Source organism: Sapajus apella, unplaced genomic scaffold, assembly GCF_009761245.1.
Source record: "Sapajus apella isolate SASKATOON/1434 unplaced genomic scaffold, GSC_monkey_1.0 scaffold85, whole genome shotgun sequence".
In the NCBI taxonomy this organism is placed as follows: domain Eukaryota; kingdom Metazoa; phylum Chordata; class Mammalia; order Primates; family Cebidae; genus Sapajus; species Sapajus apella.
Genome location: NW_022437025.1, coordinates 2,668,659 through 2,678,315, shown reverse-complemented (window position 1 = coordinate 2,678,315; position 9,657 = coordinate 2,668,659). Strand labels below are relative to the sequence as shown.

The 9,657-nt window shown below is 63.8% G+C and overlaps 1 protein-coding gene across 1 annotated transcript in view; it reads right to left on the bottom strand.

The window, feature by feature from the left end:
• Positions 1 to 9,194, bottom strand: part of SH3BP2 (SH3 domain binding protein 2) — a 39,115-nt gene extending 29,921 nt beyond the window's left edge. The window contains exon 1 of the mRNA XM_032253975.1: positions 9,089 to 9,194. The gene's annotated coding sequence lies outside the window, so the exon portion shown is untranslated. The remainder of the gene's footprint in view (positions 1 to 9,088) is intronic.
• Between the last annotated feature and the right edge of the window lie 463 nt (positions 9,195 to 9,657).

Sequence of the window (9,657 nt, the reverse complement as noted above, 5' to 3'; positions counted from 1 at the left end):
TTTTTTTTTTTTTTTGAGACAGAGTCTCACTTTGCTGCCCAGGCTAGAGTACAGTGGTATGATCTCAGCTCACTGCAACTTCTGGCTCCTAGGTCCAAGTGATTCTCCTGCCTCAGCCTCCCATAGCTGGGATTACAGGAGTGCACCAGCAAACCCAGCTGATTTTGTATTTTTAACAGAGACGAGATGTCGCCATGTTGGCCAGGCTGGTCTTGAACTCCTGATCTGCCTGCCTCGGCCTCCCAAAGTGCTGGGATTACAGATGTGAGCCACCTCGCCCGACCCCCACCCCCCCATTTTTTTTGAGATAGCGTCTCACTCTGTCACCCAGGCTGGAGTGCAGTGGCACAGTCTTGGCTCGCTCCAACCTCTGCCTCCCAGGTTCAAGCAATTCTCATGTCTCACTGGGATTACAAGCATGCACCAACATGCCCTGCTTACCTTTGTACTTTTAGTAGAGCCTGGGTTTCACCATGTTGGTCAGGCTCGTCTTGAACTCCAGATTTAAAGTGATCTGCCTGCCTTGGCCTCCCAAAGTGCTGGGATTACAGGCGTGAGCCACCATGCCTGGCTAATATTTTTAAACTATTTTCAAACGTGGTTTTTTCTTGCATGCGGTTAGTTTGTACTCTCTGGGTTTATTATTTTATTCCTTCTGCTTTTTGTCACTTTTTATTCCTTAGTAAATTTTAGGTTGGCCTCGAGGTTTCTCGTCTAGGCTGGCTGTGGTCCCCGCACTGGTTTCCTCCTGGGGCCACTCACAGGCCAGCACAGGAGGGCTCCAGGTGACAGGCCAGCCCCTCTGCTGGGGCAGTGGCGGGCAGTGGGGGTGGGACAGCAGGCCGCGCCACTGCTAGGCCGGGGTCTCTGGCCGGACAGGGGCAGGGAGATGCAGGAAGGCCCAGGGGCCAGGGGAGGCCACAGGAAGAGGTGCCGACAGAGGGCGGAAAGAAGGAAGAAGGATGGGCCAGACCCCGAGCTGGGGAACCGAGAGCTGCGTGTTCCTCCTCAGCCTGGGAACCCCAGAGCCTCGGGGCCTGGGCAGGGCACGTGATGACTCATGGCCGCTGGCCCCTGTCCTCACTCTCAGCGTGGCCCAGAGGGGGCCTGGGTGACCTGAACGTTCCCAGGTCTCTCACAATGCTCCACTGTCGAGAGGCCCAGTGAGGACAAGGGCCTGGCAGTGGGCCCTGGCTGTCGGGAAAGGTGCCCAGCCCCCAGCCTCTCCCCAGGCTCTCTGCACCCTGGCAATCTGGCCCGGGTCCTCGGCAGTCAGGACAGGCGGGGTGGGGTGGGGGGGTCCGGATCAGGGTCTCCTCCTCTCCTCCTCCTCCTCTCTGTCCCCAGCCACGCAACAGTCCTGCCCCCTTCCCAAGGCCAGGCTGGCCACACCCCAGCCCCTTCCTCCCCCGGAGCCAGCGGGTGCAGCCTTTCTGCTGCAGCCTGGGCAGAGGCAGCTCTCAAAGGCAGCTCCGCTCTGCCTCAGGGCTCAAGGCCCACCCCCTGCTCTCCCTCGCCGGCGCCTCTCAGGCTGTTCCAGGAGCTCCTCGTGCTGTTGCCCACCTGCAGACTCCTGCCTGGGCTTCTGTCCTGGGCCAGGTCACCCCAAGACACTCCCAATGCCCCTACTGCTCCGTGGGGACGGCGCCCCAGGCCAGGTCCTTCCTTGGAGGGGGTGAGCAGCTCTAGTCAGGTCCCCTAACCACCACAGTCCTACGCCTGTGGGAGCCCCGAGACAGCTCCTCTGCCTGCCCAGCCTCCCTGCACCTACCCCTGACACAGGAGCCCGAGATGGCCTCCCTAGAGCCCCCAGGTGAAGCCACCTGGCCCGTCATCGGCCCAGGGTGGTCACAGGACAAGCACCTCCACTTAATGCTCGGGCAGCAGTAAGGCGCTGGGGGCAGGGGGCTTCTGGTGTCAGCAGAGCCTGTAAGCAAGCCTCCCGAGCCCCCGTGTCCACCCCTAAGGCCTCCTCCTGCCTGGGGAGCGGCCACGGGGCAGGCTTGGGCAGCTCAGGCAGGGGCAGGCAGGCCGCACCAGGCAGGGAGGTGGCACAGTCGGTGGACACTCTGGAGACACAGCCTCAGGAGTGACTTGGATATGTCCTTTCCCTCTCCAGGGAGGCAGCCCTGCACCGTGCTGCTCTCGGCTGGAAAAACCAGCCAAAGAGGAAGGGAACCGAGCAGGGGAGTCAGTATCACCAGGACCCAATGCCACGCCAATCTCACCAGTCTGCTTCTCGCCCCGCTTTCACCCCCAGTAGCCTCTGTGCAGGGATCGCGACCCCATCCCGGTCATGTCACCTCCTCCACTCCCACCCAGCCTTCCGAAGCTCTGCGTGCTGCTTCTCTGCAGCAGCCCCCACCCTCCCCGTAGGCCCCAGCCAAGCTCCCCAGGGTGTGTCCCCTCGTGGCCACTGCCTGGAGGGTGTCTGCTCGCCAGTGGTCTCCAGACCCCAGAGTAAGCTTTGAAAACACAAGCCAGCCCCTGCTGGAAACCCCACCAGGCCCTAGGGCCCTAGCTCTCCAGCCCTGCTCCCTGTTCCCAGGGTGTCTTTCATGTGGCCTGAGCCCTCGGCCTGGCCCCTCCTCCTGCTCCCACCTCCCGGAGGCCCCCCAGCCAGGGGAGGGGGTGGTCCATGAGGCTCCTCTGGCATCTTTGGTGCTGTGTTTTCCCAGCTGTGTACTAGAAGGGCCAGGACCCGGCCTACAGCAAGGGCGGCTCTGGATGGGTCTTCGAGGGGGCCTGGGTGAGTGGGTTCCCTCCTGCTTCTCAGGACCCCGGCCCTGGAACAGCGGCTCCCTTGGTGTCAGCTGGCAGGAAGCTGGAGTGCGGCAGGGCCCGCCAGATCCTCCGCAGAGGTGGGGGCTGGGGGTCCTTTCTCAATCTTCTTCCTGCCCCAGCAACTTCCTGCCGCAGAGACAGACATGGCGTCTCCAGCCACAGCGCTTCACCCTCCGGGCCACGGCCTCCAGCAAATGGGAAGACTGATCTTGGAGAGCCCCTGCCTCAAGTGGCAAAGCTTCCTGAAGCCAGCACCCAGGACCCCAGGATGGCTCGGGGCTCTGAGGCGGGCGCTGCCCCTCCCTCCACTTTGCAGCCTCAGGGACGTCACGGCCACAGTGGCTAGAGCCACACCCAGGACCCCACCCCACCTCATTAGGCAGCTGCAGCTGGGGTCTAAAGCTGAGCAGAGTCCAGTCCTAGCGAGGGTCCCGAGGGGAGGCATTTCACAGATTCCACCCCCAGGGGCCCGGCTGGGAGCGCCTCTTCCCACGGAGAGGAGGGAGCGGCCTGTGGGGACAGGTAGCCAGCGGGGATACAGCAGGAACAAAGTCCTGAGGCAGGGTGGGCATGGGTGGCAGGTGGAGGCTGAGGCTGGACCCCGGAGATCCATTCGCCCTGGTCAGCCCGGAGGCCCCGATGACCTGAGGCCGATGTTGGAGGCTCGGAGGCCCTGGGCCAAGTGCCACTCCCACACATGACCCTCACACATACCATGAGGCTGGACTTCTGCTCCTTGCCCTGCCCGGAGAAGGTGGAGGATGCCCAGGTCACACATTGGCCTGGTGGAGCCACTGGAGCCGCCCAGCACCTCCGTTCCTAGAGGTGTCAGCCCGGGAACGCCTGAGGCCACCGGAGGTGATGGCAACGGGAAGTCACTTCCCCCCTCAGAGGATGCAGCCACATCACCTACCCTCTGCCCTGTCAAACCCACCCTGCTGACCAGTGGTTTGCCTGCCTGGCCAGGCCCCAGCACTATCTGCCCAGCCATCAGCAAACCGCCCTGGGCAGTGCCAGCCACCAGCCCCACTGGAAAGGGGCTTCACTTTCTGGCCTCAAGTAGGAGGACAGGAAGCGGCTGGGGTCAGGAAGGGCCATTTCTGAGAGAAGAAATGAGTGCTGAGCTTCCTGGCCTGCCTCCTCTGGCTCTGGGCCTGGTCTCCACACAGGGGTGGGTCCCCACCTGCCACCCGGGCCCCTCAGGCCAGCTTTTCTGAATCTTTCCCCATCACCCTCCTAATGGTGACAAATTGGGCCTTTTGCTTGGACCTGCCTCGGGTGCCAGCTCTTCGGGGCCCAAAGCCCTGGGTGGCACAGGGAGGCCAGGCTGACTCCAACCTTGCACCAACACACATCTTTAAGAACAGCAGCTCCAGAGAAAGAAAGCACTTTCGTTTAGGGAGAGGACAGCAGACACTCAGCGCTCGGCGGCTCCTTCCTCACTAGGCGTTGGTGCTCCTATCTACTGCTGCCGGGGCCACGGGGACTAGGCCCAGACCAGGCCAGGTGGCAGGCAGTGGTGGCTGTCACAGTGCAGTCTGCAGGGGGAAGGGAGGGGACTCTGATGGAAACTTGAAGAGTTTCGTGCGAGGCTGAAGCAAAACAGTCTGCTATTATCTGATTGGAAACTCTGCCAACCTGGCGGCAGCTGCCAGACTGATGGGCACATTAGCCTCCAATGTTCAGTGGAGAGTTAACACAGGTGGGAAGAGTGACAAGCCAACTTCAAAGAGCCTGATACAGCCCCTCGGCTGCCCACTTCACTTCCCTGCGCAGGAGTGCGGGGCTGGGAGAGCCCACACCCCCCTCACCCTTCCTCTGGGACAGGCCCAGGTGAGCAGCATCAGACATGGGCACTCAGACGTGGCCCAGTGCTTCCTGAGTTCCCAGGCAGAAGGGGCAGGCAGACAGGTCACCATCGATGGGTCAACATGCATGGTGACCATTGACCAGGCTGCTCAGGAGGACACTCAGCTCAGCGTGGAGTTGGGAGTGGCCAGGGCGGGTGCCCTGAGCACCAAGCAGGACAGATACTTATGTCTTCCGTCAAAATTGCTTCTGAGGGAGAGTGGCAAGGTGGGCCAGGCAGGTGAGCTGCTACCCCTAGGCACCTGCCCGTGGCCCTGCCCTCTGCCCTGTGGCCTGTCTGCTCTTGCACTGAATGCCTGGCCCAGGGCCCAGTACACAGGCACCCAGTGTTGCACAAGGGGCCCCACTTGTGCAACAGGGCTGGGAGGCAGCCTTCTGAGGGAGGTCCACCACTGCCCCAGAGGCAGAGGCCAGTGTAAGTGGCCAAGGTGCACCACTGTCCCAGACTCCAAGGCTGTGAAACAAAGCCAAGGACCACCCACCACTCCAGGCTCCCAGACTGTCCCCGGCCCCTTCTCACTTTGTCCAGGGGCAGCCAGCCGCGAGGGCCCACCCCTACACCTGGCTTGGGACAGCGGGCAGGGCTTCAGGGCAGGCCAGGGCGTAGGGACTCGGGCCCTCAAATGCCACAGAAGAGCATCACTAGATTACAACACCTCTGTACCGAGGCTGAAGGAGCTCCCCCAAACGGAGCTGCACATCCCAGCAGAGTCAACGGCAGGGAGGCCCCGGCTGGGGCCTGGGGATCTGGCCTTCCATGAGTTAGACATACTTTCACCCCATTTCACAAGGAGGAAGCTGACGCCGTCAGACGAAGCCTGCTCTGAGCCCAGAACTCAGCTTCCCTCTAGTGCCTGGGAGGAGTTCTGGGCCACTCCCCGTGGCCCCTGTGTCGCTCTCTGAGCCCTATGTGTCATGGCACGCACACTGCCTGCCAGGGGTGTTGCCGGCCAGCCCGGCAGACCCTGGGGTGGGGACCTGGCCTCCCTCTGCAGGCTCCAGCAGACAGGCACCCCACACTCCACCCAGCAGCCTGGAGCAGGCTCAGCAGGTGCACAGTAAACAACTGATTCACAAGGAAGCAGACAGCACTTCTTGGAATCAGCCCGGTTGCAGGGATGGGGGCGTGGATACCACAGGGGTGCTCTGCCAACCCCTTGGGGGTTCTCTGATCTCCCCAGACCACAGCTCTAGGTGGCCGAGCCCACACTCTTCCCAGAGGCCAGCTGGCAAAGATGGACCAGGTGTGACTGGAATCCATGAAGAAAGCGCCAGTCAACTCTGGTGTTGGGGGCCAGTGTTTCCAGCATGCTCTGTCACCTGGGGCAGGGAGGCCGAGCAGGGCCTGACTGCTCTCGTGGCCTTGGAGGTTACAGAGCCCGGGGAGAAGAAAGGAGACTGGCGGAGGGCACCCGTGTCCCCTCCTGGGAGCCTGTGCCACCTCGAGCTCCTCAACCTGGACTCCTGTCTGACCCAGGTCTCCACCCGCTCCGAACCTGGGCACACGCTTCTCTCGCATCAGCCCGAAGGGTGATTGTAGGCAGGGGCCCAGCACAGAGCCCAAATCCAACAGTGTGGCCCAGAGCCAGGGGCTTCTGTCATCCCATTTTGCAGAAGAGGAAACTGAGGATCAGGAAGTGCAATTCATGATTTACCTATGAGGCTCAGGTGTCCTGGCCCATGGCCGAGAGGCAGTGCCTTGCTCTCAGCACCATCCTGTCTGGCTCCGATGCACCAGCCAAGGATTGGTGAGGAGGGTTCCAGTGCCCGTGAGCCTGAAATGCTCCCCACTATTCCCTTTGGGACTTACGCAGCCCACACGTGGGACTATCTCCAGCCCCTGGGTGGAAGAACGCAGAGGCCTCTGGGGAGGGGCCGCCTATCCGGGAGGAAGGATTCTAGGATCTGCGTGGTCCCTCGTCTCCCAGCCACTCTGTGCCCTCACCACACCCGGTGTGCACAGGCCTCTCCCGTCAGACTGGTCTGCCACTCCCCTGCCCGCCTTTGGCTCAGTCCGTCTGTACCTGCACGGCTGCCTCCCAGGGCTCAGAGCCCTCCTCCTGACTGCATGCCCTGCATTCACTGGCCCGTGGGGTGGGAGCCACCCCATTGCGCCTGGGGTGGGGCAGCTCGAACCGAGTGGCAAGTGCTAAGTCTTTCTCCTGCTAGCCTGCTCTTGTTCTCACTCGCCCAGGGTGCACAGTGATGCCCAAGCCACCCGGGTCATTAAAGAGCCATATACTCACATGCTCCGGGCTTACAGAGGCCAGACAGTGAGGAGGGCAGAGCCTGCCATACACAGTCATAGACACAGGGTGTCCCCACAAGGAAGCTTTGAGGACAGAACCCAGGAAGACTCAGGGGCTGCCCAACACTAGCCACTCCTGATGGACTCAGGCCTTTGCCCAGGAGACCAATGTGGGCAGGAACCCGGGAGCCTGCCCTTTACCCCAGGCCTCTCCAGGCTGGGCCCTGCCCCCACCCCACCTGAGCAGAGGTGTCCCCGCTGTTCCTGCTGTCAAGCCAGGACATACAGCGGCCCCAAGGGCCAGGGAAAGCACCTCCAGCGACTCACTGTTACCGAATACCAAGCACATGCCACCACCACCATCCCCCATCATGGACACTCACAGCCACCTACAAGGCACAAACTGGTTCACAGCCTTCAGGCTGTGAATGAGAAAATGGAGGCGTGGCAGGGGGAAGCCTCCTGGCCATGATCACACAGCTGGAAAGTAGTGACATCTGAGTTCACACCCAGGACCCCAGCAGAGTTCATGCCCTTCCTCCCTGCCCATTAGGAACCAAGGCTGGCCAACTTGCCTCTCCCAGCCCCTGGGCTTCCCGTCTGTGGGCCTGCTCGGTGTGTGGGGGGTGGGGAGCTTGGGCTGACTCAGTGCCTTGCTTCCTCCGTCCATGTGGGCAGGACGGGCCGAGGCAGGCCCAGAGCCTGCCTTCCCTCCCTCTGCCTCTCCAAGCCAGCCTCCTTGGTGGGCTCCCCCATGACCCTGTAGGCCTGGACTCCCCGAAAGGCCAGGCTCCCTGTCAGCACCCCTCTCACCAGATGGTCCTGGCTACGAGTTCCTGGGCACCACTGCCTACCTGTCTTCCTTCTGCCTGTCCCCTCCAGTGTGTGCCCCATGCGGGCACAGAGCCAGACAGTGGGGGCCTGGCAGGGAGAGGTTGTGGACAGAGTCCTCACTCCCTTGCAGCCAACGTTCCAAGCCCCCTGTCCTGCCAGGAGTGGCGTGCTGGGAGTGGGGCCCTGAGACAGGCTCCAGCAGGGCCCCTCCAGGGTGTCTGGGTAAAGGACACAGTGGACAGAGTGGGAGGAACCAGGAGCGGGTGGAGCCCAGCCCCTCCTCTGGTCCCACCGGGCCTGAGCCAGTGAGGGCAGCGGCTCACCCAGGCACAGGGAGTTGGTGCAGGGCTGACCTGAACCCACAGTCCTGCTTCCGTCAGGAGGTGGCCATCAGCCCTGCCTTCAGGTGGTTGTGGAAAGAATTCCACACTTTTCATCGCCGACCTGTGTCACCTGCAGGGTCACACAGGTGTCGTCCAGGCAGGCTGTCCACATGGCCACCCCAGCAGCCCACACGGAGCACCCGCCCAGGGCCACAGCCACTTCGAAGGACTTAAGTGTGGCCGCTAGACCAGGAGGCACAGCTGTCCCCAGTGTTGGCAGATGAGCAAACCGAGGCGCAGAGAGGGGACAGGAGGTGCTCACAGAGCGCCGGCACCAGGCGCGGAGGCCCAGAGAAGCGGGAAGGTGCTGGGCTGCAGGGGAAGGGGCTGTCGCGGGCCCCTAACTCCCCCAGTCCCTCTGCCATCCGCTGAGATTCCCTGCTGCCCAGGAGAGTCCCCGGATATCAGTCACTCACACTTCAGTGTGAATCAGCGTCCTGGGCGGCTTTTCTCGCCCTCCGCGAAGCGCGGCCGCGGGAAGGAAAGTCTGGATTCCGCGGAGGGGGGAGAGCAAGTGCCCACCGCCCCCTGTGAGTCTTGCGGGGAGGGTCGCGTAAGGGGACCCCGCCGCGGGGCCAGAGGGGTGCGAGGGAAGCGAAACAGACGCGTCGCATCGCCTGTCATCCCTGAACCCCCGGAAAGGGACACCGGCCCCCGCCTGAAGCCGCGCTCCCTCCGGCAGCGCCACCCCCTTGCCAGGCCCCGTTCCCCCTGCGGCGAGGACACGGAGGCCCCGGGGCCCGGGGAGGCCGCTGCTCACCCCGGACCCCCGAGATCCGCTAGGACCTGCCGGGACCCCGACATTCCCCCGAGACCCCCGAGACCTCCGGAGACCCGTCGAGACCCCCGAGACCCCCGAGACCCCCCGAGACTGCCGAGACCCGCCCCCCGAGACCTGCCAAGACCGTCAGGCTCCCCCGAGACCCGCCAAGACACCCCCAGACCGCCGAGACCCGCCGCGGAAGCTTACCCGCCGAGCGCCGTCCTGGCCCGCCGGCCCTGGGTGGAGGCGGCTGCTCCGCTGGACACCCGGGCGCTCCCGCCCGCTGCCCGCCGCCCACAGCTCCGTCCCGCCCCCGCCCGCCCTCCTCCGGGCCCGCCCCGGGCCGGCCCCGCCTCTCCCCGGCCGCTCCCGCAGTCCTCGGGGCCCGGGCGGGGCGCGGGGCGGGCCGGGACCTCAGGGTGGGCGGGGGCTGCACGTGGCCTCCGCCACCCGGGAGGCGGCCCCTGGGGGCTCAGGCGCCGGGTCCGCAGTAGGCGCTCAGTACCCGCGGGTGAGCGACGCAGCCTGTCTGTTCCTCCTGCGCGTCCCTCCCGGTGACAGCCCCGTGCCCAGCGAGCTAGGTGGAAAAGGCGCTGTCCGCCCCCCCAACCCCGTGGTCCTGATCCTGGGTGACCCCACCCCTGCGCATGGGTGCGACTCTGGCCCAGGCCAAGACAGGAGGGGAGGAGGCAGAGGGGGGCTTGCCTGGCACCAGGGAACCTTGTCTGTTTCCAACTGGCCTCTAGGGTACTTTTCAGCCACTTCCGACCTCGCTT